Genomic DNA, 13,943 nt, shown 5'->3' on the forward strand with positions numbered 1-13,943 from the left:
AGTTGAGCACAATTATAGTGCAATTTAAGGATGGCTTGTTGTATCTGGATGGAAACAATTATCCTACAAGGCAGGAGCTTAGGAGGGGAGACATAATTATGTTTAAAACAGAGGCTGCTGGGTATTAGAGAAGAATCAGAAGAGCTAACTGGATCAATTAGTATTGTAGTTAATAGGCAGGGGTATCATGTACCAGGCCAGCTGGCACAATTTACACTGTGTTTGTATCCAGAAGTTCCAATCTGTACTGATGACATTGTTAAGGGGGAACAGACAAAGAACTGCTGGACAAGAAGGCGGCACTCAGCTAAGTAAGTCTGTCCCGTTTGTTTATTTTAGCCACATGGACAATCCTTCAGCATTCTCTCCCTCTAACTTATCTAGTCAAAATATCCTGTTCCCTCTTGATTTCCTATTTATAGATGCCTAGACTTTAAGGTCAGAAGGGACCATCATGATCATCTAGTTTGACCTCCTGCACTTTTCAGGCCACAGAACCTCACCCACGCACTCTTGTTATAAACCCCTAACTTCTGGCTGAGCTATTGAAGTCGTCAAATCATGGTTTAAAGACTCTGAGTTACAGAGACTCCACCATTTACACTAGTTTAAACCTGCAAGTGACCAGTGCCCTAGGCTGCAAGGGAAGGCGAAAAACCCCCAGGGTCTCTGCCAATCTGACCCAGGGGAAAATTACTTCCCAACCCCAAATATGGCGATCAGTTAGACCCTGAGCCTGTGGGCAAGACCCCTCAGCCAGACACCTGGGAAAGAACTCTCTGTAGTAACTCAAACCCTCCTCATCTAATGTCCAATCACCAGCCACTGGAGATATTTGCTGCTAGCAGTCACAGATCAGCTACATGCCATTGTAGGCCGTCCCATCATACCATCTGCTCCATAAATTATCAAGCTCAGTCTTGAAGCCAGTTGGGCTCAACCGGCTTTATTAAAGCCCTTCACAAGATTTCATCGGTCACTTCCAAGTTTTCTCTTTTCCTTTTTCAGAGCAGGTGCTCCGCAGGGCACGGGACTGTGGGTGGGATTTAGGAAAGTGCCTCAGGCAGCGAGATGCCCGGTTCCAACAGACATCAAGGGGAACTGGGCACCTCATTCCAGCTTGGGTCTTCCTGTGTGAAGAGTGGGGACTAACACATCTGAGGCCAGACATGGAGACTCTAGCTCATAATTAACAGTACTGTTGGGCAGATTTTTAAATGTATTTAGGCACCTAACTCATTGACTTCCATGGAAGTGAGGCATTTAAATACCTTTAAAAATCTGGCCTTAACACCACAAGCAAGCCCACTCAGATCACTGCAGTGATGCCCTTTGTCCCAATCTGGTCCAGAATAAGGACGACGAATAAATTCAAGCTTTTAGCCTCTCTCATAACTATGTACGTCGCCTCTTACACAGAGCTTTTCACAACAAGTCTAACAGGAAAGAGAGAACATGTATACAAAAGGATATTTCCCATGAGCCCCATTGGACATCCCTTACTCATGGGAGCAGTTCCAATGAAGATACTGTGATGACCCACTTGAGTGACAGCTACTTAGTGTGAGGGCGCAGAATTGGGTTCTTTAAAAGAACTCTGCAAGTAATATGCGAAAGCATGCATTTGAGGAAGAGACTTCTCCCTCCACGGCTTCTCTTTCTACAGTTAAGTAATAACCAGTGTTTTATGAAATCACAGCCACGGGAATGTCTGGGATGTCATACGTTCAGGCATTATGATTTGGCTGCAGGAGGAGGCAGAATCCATTTGTTTATCCACAACTGTAATACGCAACACAAATGATAAGTGGAAATATTCAGAAGCCAGTTATGATCCCACATTATACTGAGAATTGTCTTTAAAATCAGCAACCATCTTAGTTGTTTATGCTGCACTCCTTCCATGGCAATATCTTTCCAATGGAAAGGTGTCCAAAACGCAACGAAGAATTCTAGACAATATCTCCTCTGTGCCTAGCACAACAACAGAATATAAATCCAAAGAAATGATTCTCTCTGTCTGTGACACATTCCTGTACCTTGTTTATTTTCCACTGGACTCAAACAGTGAGCTGACGGATTCAAGGATTTTTCCACAACATACTCTCAAGCCCAGAACCTCAAAGATATTTTAACTCCTAACTTCCACTGAAATCAATACAAGTTAGAAACCTAAATATGTTGGAGGATCTGGATATAGATCCTTTTCCTCATCAGTAACGTACACTGCGTGACTGCTCCTTTACACACACACCCAGTGCGTAATTTGTAATGAAACAGGTGCTGGGCCTCAAGCATAATGTATGCAGCAAGCCCAGAGGTGCCAGGGCCACGAACTGCCAAGCCTAGGGGTGCCGGAGCCCAGCCTTGGCACACATTAAGCACTGCACACCCACATAGGTGATATACAGACAAGCATAGTGGTGGCAAGAGTAAACCATAAGGTAATGTGCTGACCGGAATTAAAAACATTTTGTCCCTGGTTGCTAACGTAACTGTTGCCACTGGTGTCAGTCAAGAAAAAAAATATAACATTTTACATTTCCTTAGAAATTCTATTTGAAAATTTTCCTCTAGTTCCATTTGGTCCGCTTGGTTTTGCAACAGAGCAGCAGATTGATTCATCTACTTGTGTCCAGGCTCCTGGTCCCCTACTTAAATATTTACATCATTGCAGTATTTGAGCACCCACAGAAAGACTAATGGAGTTGACTGGAACTTCTACTGGGGTTATTACTCTCCTCCAGAAATTTCACAAAGGAAATGTTTCCCTATACCAGTAGGTCTCTCGTAAACTCTTTCCAACTAAGAATTCTAGTTCCCCATCACTTTTTAAAATGCACCATTCTTTTCTTCACCTTCTGTTTACTGGGATTATAGATAAGAATCCTGCCTTGAACTCCTTAATCCAAGAACCAATGTTTCCTTTTTGGTCCAATGAAAGTACTTTTAATTTGTTTATATTTTTTCCTCCAATGCTCTTTCCTGCTAGAATGTTTACATTGTTGAAAGCCTTCTGTGTATTGCTCCTACTACTCTTCATATTCCTTCTTAACTCCATTGACAACCGTTGCCCTTTCCCTTGTTTAGGCTTCCCCAGGATGAATATCAGCTGCAGTTTCTTCAGCTGTTTATTAGCTACATCTCCTTTTTCCCCATCCAACATTACAGAACTAGAGCCAGAACAGTTTAGTACTTTGCAACAGAGAAAGATAGTATCTGCCTACAACATGGTCCAATCGGTATCAACACTGCAAGATAACCAAAAGCTTCTTGGAAGGCACATGATGGGCCTGATCCAAAATCTGCTGAAACAGGGGTTCTCAAACTTCATTGCACCGCGACCTCCTTCTGACAACAAAAAATTCCTACCCGACCCCCGGAGGGGGGACCGAAGCCCTGGGTGTGTCGGGGGGGAGGGGGGGCGGGCAAAGCAAAACCTTGAGCCTCATGGCCCCAGGAAGAGGTCAAATCAAAGCCAAAGGCTTCAGCCCCAACCAGGGGGCCTGTAACCTGAGCCCCACCACCCGCGCTGAATCCCGGGGGCTTTGGCCCCGAGCTGCTGCAAGTCTAAGCCAGCCCTGGCGACCCCCATTAAAATGGGGTTACAACCCACTTTGGGGTCCCAGAAAGACTTTAATAGGTTTTTGACAGACTCTACTAAACAAACTCCATTCATGCTGAAATGAACAGAATCTGATCCTTCAAGACTGAGGCCCAATCTTGTTCTCACTGAAGTCCATGGCAGCTTCGCCCTAACTTCAAATGGGAGAAAGATTAAACCATAAGGAATAACTTTTTAATCCCTGAAATGATCTTCAATGGTATTCCATAAATGAGCAACCAAATGGCCAAAAACAGAATGGTATTGAGGGGTTTTTCTACAAGTGACTCGGTATTGTTTTTCTTAAATAATCCTGTATAAATTTAGCATCCTTACAATGAGCACACACTACAAATTACATTACTGGCTGCTTACATTTCAGATGGAAATAACCTCTACCAAACCAGAGCAGCAATGTGCTTTGTTTCAATTGACAATGTTAATAAACTTCACTTCCTCAGAAGAAAGAGGGAAATGCTGATTGTTTAAAAGAAACATTATAAACCAGAAAGCGCATAAAGCTAGATTAACAACCAGGCAGATATTTTAACAGCCATAATTTGTATATTCCATCTGGGGTCCACAGCATATAAAAAACAGGGAGGAAGAAGTTGAGATCATCTTAATTTGAAATTCACATATATTTTTACATCTGGTCTGAATTAATCTGTTCAGAGCACTGACTTTCATGTAAAGGAATAATTGCTTACAGATTTTGATTTAAAAGAAAATTTCATAGAATCTCTGAACCACAGGGTTAGAAGGGACCACAAGGGTCATCTAGTCTAACCCCCTGCCAAGATGCAAGACTTGTTGTGGAATTCTTAGTTTGAATAAACTAAGAGTTAAAAATTAATATGACCAAGAACTCCCTTACGAAGTGAGATTAGAAACAAAGTACGTGTCCAAATCTGAACTCACCATCAAAAGTAGCTGAGTTAAAGGAAATAGCCTCAGTTTCAAGCATTTTGTCCAAAAAGGCCAAACTAATCCACAAACTTATCCTCCATTTAGGAGGGTCAGAGATTTTATAAAGCAGTGTTAAATCAGCGTAGGAATAGAAAAGGTCTGGCAGTTCAATCCACACAATTTTGTAATTTTTCTTATCAGGAAAAAGGGTTTGGATTGGCGTGAAAATATTCTTATGAAAGTAAAATACATCAGCCTTATACAAAAAAGCTGACTCCTGTCCCAACAAGACAAAAACATATTCAAATGTTTTTGCTGCACTAGCCAAGTTCTTCACACTGACTAAATAGGTGGAGCAAGTAACACCACTTCTCACTAAAGTTGCCTGACACTTCTCATTATAAGATCCTGTTTTCAGTTGCTGACAAAGTTGCCAAACTTTAACCGTTTGGACTGAAATTTTTCATACTGGGTGTTTGCCTCAGACAATTTTGGGGGGGGGGGCGGGGGGGGGGGGTATTGTAAATTAAAGCCAAAATGGTTCTGTCATTTCTGAGAATGAGACTAGGGAAAAATACATTGTTTTGCCCATGTTACAAAATTCTGCAGACTTTTTTTCTGAAAAGCTCTAGCTCCCCCAGGCTTTGGAGCAAAAACTTACATTTGGCAGAGGGGTGGCCTTTGTGCAAGCGATGTGCCTTTTGCTGTCCCCATAAAGAACTGCCCAAATTCGGCCAAGTTATAAGCCTCTGGGGGGAAAAAAAAAAATCTCAGTTTGCACATGCTCAGTAGAAACTTAGATTTTAGCAGCTGAAAGACACCAAAGTTTCTGTTCACACTGAGCGCGCTCCAGCCTACAGCTCAGCAATACTTTCCCTGAAACTGCAGCTCTGGGCGAGGCATGTAATTAAAGACTGTATCATAATACTCATGCACAAGGAGGCAAATTAAGGTTGCACAGGCAACCGGAATTCTGTTTTTTCCTAACTTCTGAATGCTTGACTTAGCAACCTTAATAGTGTTCTTTTAACATAGTTTTTTTGTGTACAATATATTTTTTTTTAGAAGAGCTGCTAAGTCTTACAGCAGAGATGACCCATACCTGCCGACAGTTGGGGGTGGGGAAGGGAGGAGGCAGAGCGAGGGCAGCCCTGGCTTCAGCTGTGTTACTGAGCATGCTCAAGCCATGTGGACATGCTCAGTACAAGCCAAGCAGCAAAACTGGGGGGGGGGGGGCATGTGACCCTGCATACTGCCCCCCACCATGCGTAACCTTTGCCCTACAGCAACTCTAAACTTGCACACTCAACTTTTCCCCCTTGCAACAATGTTGCTAACACACACTTTGGGCATGTCTACACTACAGCAGCACAGTTACTGGGGTTTCTCCGTCACTGTAGTAAATCCACCCCTCAAGAAGTGGTAGCTAGGTCTATAGAAGAATTCTTCCATCGACCAAGCTGCATCAACAGTGGAGGTTACGTCGACCTAACTATGTCGCACACAGCAAAAAATTTTTCACAACCCTGAGCAATGTAGCTAGGTCAGTCTAATTTTTAGGCAAAGACCAGGCCTTCCTGTCTGCTTCAGTAGTGCTTCCATGAGAAATGACAGATGTGCTGATTGCTGTAGTCACCCACTGGTCAGATTTTTATCTACTCTTGCAAGTCAATTAAAACACTAACTCAAACTCTAGGTATTTGGCTGCCTGGACAAGATAGCATGCAGATAAAATAACTAGATAATAGCGCTCTGCTGTAGACGTCTTTCTTGCTGATATATTACTCCAAAAAGAGTTTAAATATAGATTTTAAAATATTTCATTTTACTTTCTAAAAATGTATTACTTAATTTTCAGTACTCAGTACAAGAGTAAATATTTAAGGCCCTGATTCCACAAGACTCAGGTTCACATATAACTTTACTCATGTGACTAGCCCCAAACGTTACCCCCAAACTGAGGCACTCAAAAATCACTAGTCACACTAGGAAATCTTGGGGTAATATGTCCCAGTTTAGATGGTAACTTGCTCCCTATTGGACTACTCTCATGAAGAAAGTTAAGTATATTTGCAGGACTGGGACCTAAATTTCCACTTTCTCACCAACAAAGTGCGTCATTAAAAGGTTAAGCAGTTTTATCTACCAGACTTTCATAATCCAGAGAGAATTCATCTGTTTTATTTCTTTTATCAGCCACACATTTTAACAGAACTGTCTTATCAGTTTACTTATAAGGTGTTTTCCTACAAAATCCTAATAATGTGTTATGAAATCATCAAATTAACCCTCATAATTAGCTTTAGGATCCCATTCCTACCCCCACAAAACGGTTAGCAGAACTACTGATTAAAATGGGAGCAGGCGAACGCTAAATCTGATTTTGAGTAAATCCTACTCATATTAATGAGTGGCTATATTGATGTCAATAGGCATACTAGTGCAGGAGTAAGAACTGCTCCTGTGAGTTAGGCTAGGAAATGCAGAGAGCCGAAATGACAGTTCAGTATGGAAAAGTCTTCCTCTAGAAGGACCGATGCTGTTAAATTTCAACTCCCAGAAATCACTAAAAGGAAATGACTAACATTCTTGGAAAATGAAGCAACTTGCAGTTTCTCCAACACCACTTACTAATCCCTAAAATTGCGCCCTGTGGCAATAAAGAGTAGTTCATGCAATAAACAGCAACATTAAAATAGATGCATATGAAACCAAAACACTGAAAATGTCTATATTTCCCAAAGGAAACGAACAGGAAAGACAATCCATGGAGATTTTATTACATCATCTCAGCTTTTCAAATCACTGCATTGAAAAGAATAAAAACCCTAATATTTAAACTCAAACTTGTATAGGACAAACAAACAAAAAGTGCTTTGAATGTTACCCTGCTAGAAATAATGGAATCTACTAACTGGGTTGATTTTTATTTTCAAAGAAAGCTATTTCTGCTGTTACATTTGTGTCATATTAAATCCCTCACCAAGACATTGGTTTTAGCAAAAATGTCAAGGTTTCTATGATCACCACCTTAACAGGTGATCCGTCTAAAACTGCCAGCCTTCACGTGGGCTTTAAAAATCTCCTTGTTTTGACACATTTTCACCAGTTTGTGCCTTCAATTCTTATTAGGGTCAATGGGTTCGCAACTTAAGATCCCTATAAAGGTCTGATTTTCTGAAACACCCACCTTCTGCAAAGCAGGTCCCTTTAAGGTCTCACCCAAACACAGAGGCACCCCAAATCACTAGCCACTTTTGGAAACGATGGCTCCTAATTATTTGCATTTTAGCAGCGCCCTCTAGGTTTAAGTCACTGTCTACACACCTGCCCTGAAGAGTTTCCTCCAGGCTCGCACTCCCCGCACATGTCATGCAAAGTGCCAAGAAAAGTGAGTACCTTCTTATTATTAGTTTTCGCGCAACTCCTGGAAGCCCCGGGCATGGACCAGGACCTCACTGTGTAAACACAAGACAAAAAGCTAATCAACGCCTCGAAGGGGCTTTATCTTTATAACCCAAGGCTAGGACAAGCGGGACCCCTGGACAGCAGAGGGGCTGGGCAGAGCCCTGCCTGGCCGCTCCAGGGCGGGCATTACCCGGGCACGCCGTGCCCGAAGCTCGCCTCCCGTTCCCACAGCCGTGTCCCGCCGCAGTCCTCGGACACCCCGAGCCCCGCAGCGCCCCCGCCCGCAACGGGACCCCCGGGGACCCGCCCCGCAGCCCCCCCGCCCCAGCCAGGCGGCGTGACAAGCGCCCCCCGAAGGGAAGGGAAGGGGGCGCCGGCCCAGCGGGGCGAGGGAGCGGAGGTCCTCCGGGCCGCCCCCCCAGCCCCCCGACGCGCCTCCCTTCCCAGGCCGGTCCCCTCGCCTCGCCGGGCCCGAGCCGCTGCGGTACCTGGGCGAGCGTCCCCCGGGCTGCCGCGCTCCGGCTCCCCGCTTCCTCCCGCCGGCCCCAGAGCGCGGCCAGCTCCGGAACGCGGCCGCCGGCGCCGCCAGCCGGGAACGTACCAAGCCCCGGGCTGCGGGGGAGGAGAGAGGCGGGCGGGGGGCAGGGCCCGGGCGCTCCGGCAGCGCGGCGCGGCGCAGCGCCCCCCGCCGACGCGGCGCAGGCCGGCCCCAGGGCCGCCCCCTCCTCCTCTTCCTCCCCCCCCCCCCGGCGCTGTGGCTCGGACCCCTCCGCGGGGCAGCCCTTGGTACAGCCCTGAGAGCCGCCCCCCCCGCACCCTCTGAGGGCATGTCTACACTGAGCCGCGGGAGTGACTCCGGATTGAGCCTCAGGCTGGCTGGGTCAGCAAGCCCCCAGGAGCCGCGATCCAGGACACTACGGGGGGGGTCAGAGCCTGAGTCCTGCTGTGACGGGGGTTCAAGCCCTGTTATTCTGGAGCGGGTCGCCCAGCCCAACAAAGCCAAGTTTTGACGAGCCGATAGTCGTTGGGTTGTAAACCAAACTGAAGAGTTTTGAAGAGCAAACAGGCAGTGGGTTGTAAACCAAACGGCAGACCAGTTCCACTGAGAACGGCTCAAACCACGGAGTAGTTTTTCTGCCCAGCCACGGTTTGTGTTGCCCGATTATATTCTGCACGTACATGCCCACAGGGGCTGGAACGAGGGGTGCAGCTGCACCCCCCTGGCTTGAAGAAGATTCCATTATATACAGGGTTTACAGTTTGGTTCAATGGCTCGCAGCACCCCGGCCCTATGTTCCTGGACCTCTGTAGGTGAGCTTCCCCCCAATAGACATCAAAGACCCCACTAGCTCATCATTAAAACAGTCATGTCATAAGCCCAATTGTGCCACCTTTGCTCATATTGTGTAGTACCTTAGGGCAGTGTTTCCCACACTTGGAATGCCGCTTGTTCCGGGAAAGCCCCTGGCGGGGCCGGGCCGGTTTGTTTACCTGCCGCGTCCGCAGATTCGGCCGATCGTGGCTCCCCCTGGCCGTGGTTCGCTGTGCCCGGCCAATGGGGTCTGTGGGAAGTGGCGCGGGCCGAGGGACGTACTGGCTGCCGCTTCCCGCAGCCCCCATCGGCCTGGAGCGGCGAACCACGGCCAGTGGGAGCCGCGATCGGCTGAACCTGCGGACGCGGCAGGTAAACAAACTGGCCCGGCTTTTCCTGAACAAGCAGCGTCCCAAGTTTGGGAAACACTGCCTTAGGGCATGACTCAGTGTTAGTATTGGGCAAAACATTTAAACCGGCACCAGTGGGATTTCAGCACATACTTAAGTGCTTTGCTGAACAGGGATGAATGTAAGCATTTGCTTGTATCAGAGCCTTATTATACCCATAATCCCATTGCTTTTCAGGGGTACTCAGACAAGGTTAGTTAACTGAATTTAAGTTATATTGTTATCTGCAAGAGAAATGCCTTTGTTGCATTGGATTTCAAAAGGGAATCATTACAAAAAGTGGACATTTAATTGTGTAGGCAAAGATATCCCTGAAAGATTTTGGATTAGTCAAACAAATGAGCACAAAGAAAAGGAGTACTTGTGGCACCTTAGAGACTAACAAATTTATTTGAGCATAAGATTTCATGAGCTACAGCTCACTTCATCGGATGCATGCAGTGGAAAATACAGTGGGGAGATTTTATATACACAGAGAACATGAAACAATGGGTGTTACCATACACACTGTAAGGAGAGTGATCAGGTAAGGTGAGCTATTACCAACAGGAGAGAAAAAAAAAACAAAAAACCTTTTGTAGTGATAATCAAGGTGGGCCATTTCCAGCAGTTGACAAGAACATGTGAGGAATAGTAGGGGGAGGAAATAAAAGTGGGGAAGTAGTTTTTCTTTGTGTAATGACACATCCACTCCCAGTCTTTATTTAAGCCTAACGTAATGGTGTCCAGTATGCAAATTAATTCCAATTCAGCAGTCTCTCGTTGGAGTCTGTTTTTGAAGTTTTTTTGTTGAAGAATTGCAACTTTTAGGTCTGTAATCGAGTGACCAGAGAGATTGAAGTGTTCTTCGACTGGTTTTTGAATGAGCACAGTACCAGGAAAAATATGTTCTACTTTATTCTACCATATGAGTGGACTGATCTGGTAAGAACCAATACCATTGCTTTCTTCGAGTTCTATTGAGAATGATCATCAATTTTAGCTCAAGTCACCAAACATTTTAGCACCTGTGCTGAAATGAACAAAGTTGTTGCAGGTCAGACATCTGGAAAAGGCATATTCAATATGTTTTATGTTCCTCTTAGGACTGGTTCATGATCATCTCTATATTGCTATCTCTTAAGACACATTTGATGCCAAATAGTAATTGTGTATCTCATATGGAAAGATAAATTAGTTTTGCTTAATATCTTGGAACATAAGCACAGTTTCTTAGCCTGCCTTTCCCACATCATTTACAGCCTTTGAGCTTGCACATTTTACGCATTATGAATATTGCATTTTCTTGGGGTATGAAACCTTGCTACAAAGACATTGAGATGATTAGATAAAGCAAATGAAGTATAATTAGAAAGCCTGGATAATTTACTGGGTTTTCTTATCTGTGCTTATAACAGGATGTACAGTACATATAGCAATACAGTTAACATGCACATTTCATTTACATATATGCTAAATGGTTAAGTGAAAGTTTTTGAGCCAGATTCTCCACTGGTATAAACCAGTATACCCGTGGAGGCCAATTGTGCCATGCCAGTTTACACCAGTTGACAATCTGTTTCTTTATGCAGAGAGAAAAACAAACAAACTTTAGCTGGTATCCTCTCTATCTTTTTTTTTTTTTTTTAAGACAAACAATAGATCCATTAAGAATTCTGGAATTAATACTATTAAAAACAGGACATGGAAGCATAGACGGAAAATGCAACTGCAATAAATTAAATTATATTTGGACAAGATGTAACAGAGTCTTAACAATGGCTTTTCTCTGCAAATTTCAGAAAGGGAGCCATTACTGTGGCTGAATATCTCATTCACTTAAAATGCATATAAATATTTTGAACTAGGATATATTTACGTTAACAGAATTGAGTCTGCAGGGCCTAGCAGCTGCTTTCTACAATCCTGTGTCATTGCCAGTCAAGTTGCTTCTGCAACAGCATTTCAGTGGTAGCATTGTTGATGACAAGAATAACTACACAACTGTGCAATGAAGAAACCTGGCTTATCTCAAGCAGATTTTCCTATGGTTTTGTTTAACCAGTTGAAAAATGTAAGCAATGACCCAGAGTAAAAAATGAATTCATCTGCCCATGAGCACCAAGCCCATTAAAGAATATTTGAAAAAATTGGCAAACCAAAGTTAATTGAGCCATTTAGTACAGAGATTATTTTTAAACATCTTTAATTCTATGCATTTTAGGTTTGTGATGGGATAGAGCACAATCCCTTGTTAATATACTTTATAATTCTAGGCCATTGCAAAAAAATTTACATAATTAGTTAAGATGTTTTTTCATGATATAACCATGTGTATTATACCACACTAATTAAATCCAGAGGGTTGTTTTTTTAATAACATGTGAGCTTTCTCTTTATATTATTATTTAATATTTGCATCTGCACCTAGAACTCTCAATCAGGGATTGAGGTCCTGTGGTGCTAAGTGCATACCTATAATTAAAAGATAGCCTTAAATAACTTACTGCTATGATATAATATAATAGAGTCTAAACTACTGCACACAATATATCAACACATCTGACAATAATACAGGCCTACAGTGTGTAGAGAGATGCTGGACTGAGGGCTTCACCAATATAGTATGTTTTAACACAAACAAAAGCTTTGTTTAGTGATAATTAAGGCTGCCACTCACCCAAAACTATACTGAATATACATAAGAATGGCCCTGCTGGGTCAGACCAAAGGTCCATCTAGCCCAATATCCTGTCTTCCAACAGTGGCCAGTGCCAGGTGCCCCAGAGGGAATGAACAGAACAAGTAATCTTCAAGTGATCCATCCCCTGTCACCCATTCCCAGCTTCTGGCAAACAGATATAAAAATATAAACTTTAATGCTCTTCCATCTAATATCTTAAAATTCATAAAGCCCTCATCAGGAGGTTCTTAAGTTTCTTACATCTCCTTTTCCAGCTTCATGTTTTGCCTAGTAATAATACCTAGTGCTTGTCATTGGTAGATCTCAAAGCCCTTTGCAAAGGAATTCAGTGTCATCTCCATTGTACACACGGATATGAAGTTTGTCCTTGTGAAAGGTGCTAGGTTGACATCACTCGAGGCTGAAGTCCTCTTCCCACAAGAGCCTATAGGCCCCAACTCTGGAAAGCACTTCCCCACGGGTAGAGCAATGCCAGCAGGAATATGAATTTAGGACCGGGACAGCAAGAGCGGCAGCAATAAAGCTCCCTGCATTGTCTTGATCGAGAAGGAACCCTCCCATGTTCAGTGTCATTGCCTATACTGGGGATGTGCATGTTTTACATAATATACGTCTAATGTACCTGGGTTTATGCACTTCTGGGTAAGTAAGAACCATTTTAATAATGTGTCGTCTTTATAAACTTCCAGAACCACTGGTACGTGTTATAAAATATCTCCATGAACTTGTTTATGGAGGAATCAACCACTTTTTATTCCGCAAGCCTTATTCACGATGAGTAAGTAGTAATGGGACTGCTTGTGTGAATAAGGGCTGACAAAATAACGAGGGGTCTGATTCTCTGCTCACAGCTGCATAACTCCATTGTCTTTTGTGAAGAAACGCCCCCCTCTTCATGCTGGGGGTGGGGGGGGTGTGTGAGATCAGTAGCAAGGCTAACATGTCTTTAGCATTATCTGGCTTGGCTGCAGGGCCAAATGCTTTTGTTTACAGTTACATTAAACCTTACTGAGAAATCCTTGCATGGACCATGTAATAAAAAAGGAGTTCTGTTAATCTTGAAGGGGGGAAGGAGTTGTTTTTTTTCTGTATCAATGTTTTCATAGCATCATAGAATATCAGGGCTGGAAGGGACTTCAGGAGGTCATCTAGTCCAACCCCCTGCTCAAAGCAGGACCAACACCAACTAAATCATCCCAGCCAGGGTCTTGCTAAAGCATGACTTAGACCTTAATTAAAAAGAGCTGCTCTCTACAGAGTCACCACCATATATTGTTTGCCGTAAACGCTAATGAAGACTTGGAACATTTTTTTTCCCAGAGGATCTGGGAAAGTTCTTGCTGCATCTCCATACAAGCTGAGAAATGGCATCAACATTTCAAATGCGTTGAACACAGGGATAAATTTGGCCGTTGGACTCCCGTTAGCTGCTTCCATTAGGGTCAATGCCAGCACATGAGGGCAGGCCACACCCATGGCTTCCTTTGAGCACACATCTCACTGAGGGTATGGATAATGGAAGGCAGCATCACATACAGTTAAAACCTTTATGTCCCAGGGGAAAATATAGTAATAAAAGTGTGACTGTGTTGGAGAAACGCTGAAGCCTCTCGATTG

The 13,943-nt window shown here is 43.9% G+C and overlaps 1 protein-coding gene across 11 annotated transcripts in view; it reads right to left on the reverse strand.

The window, feature by feature from the left end:
• Positions 1–8,561, reverse strand: part of FRMD6 (FERM domain containing 6) — a 75,220-nt gene extending 66,659 nt beyond the window's left edge. For 3 of the 11 annotated variants that reach the window (XM_043549839.1, XM_037901319.2, XM_037901322.2), the window contains exons 1-3: positions 8,410–8,560; positions 7,913–7,971; positions 5,175–5,262 (exon numbers count right to left, since the gene is read on the reverse strand). The gene's annotated coding sequence lies outside the window, so the exon portion shown is untranslated. Of the gene's footprint in view, positions 1–5,174; positions 5,263–7,840; positions 7,972–8,409 lie in introns of all 11 variants that reach the window. The other 8 variants (XM_037901317.2, XM_037901318.2, XM_037901324.2 and 5 more) reach the window with 5 other exon arrangements.
• Positions 8,562–13,943: the final 5,382 nt, after the last annotated feature.

Source organism: Chelonia mydas, chromosome 6, assembly GCF_015237465.2.
Source record: "Chelonia mydas isolate rCheMyd1 chromosome 6, rCheMyd1.pri.v2, whole genome shotgun sequence".
Classification (NCBI taxonomy): domain Eukaryota; kingdom Metazoa; phylum Chordata; order Testudines; family Cheloniidae; genus Chelonia; species Chelonia mydas.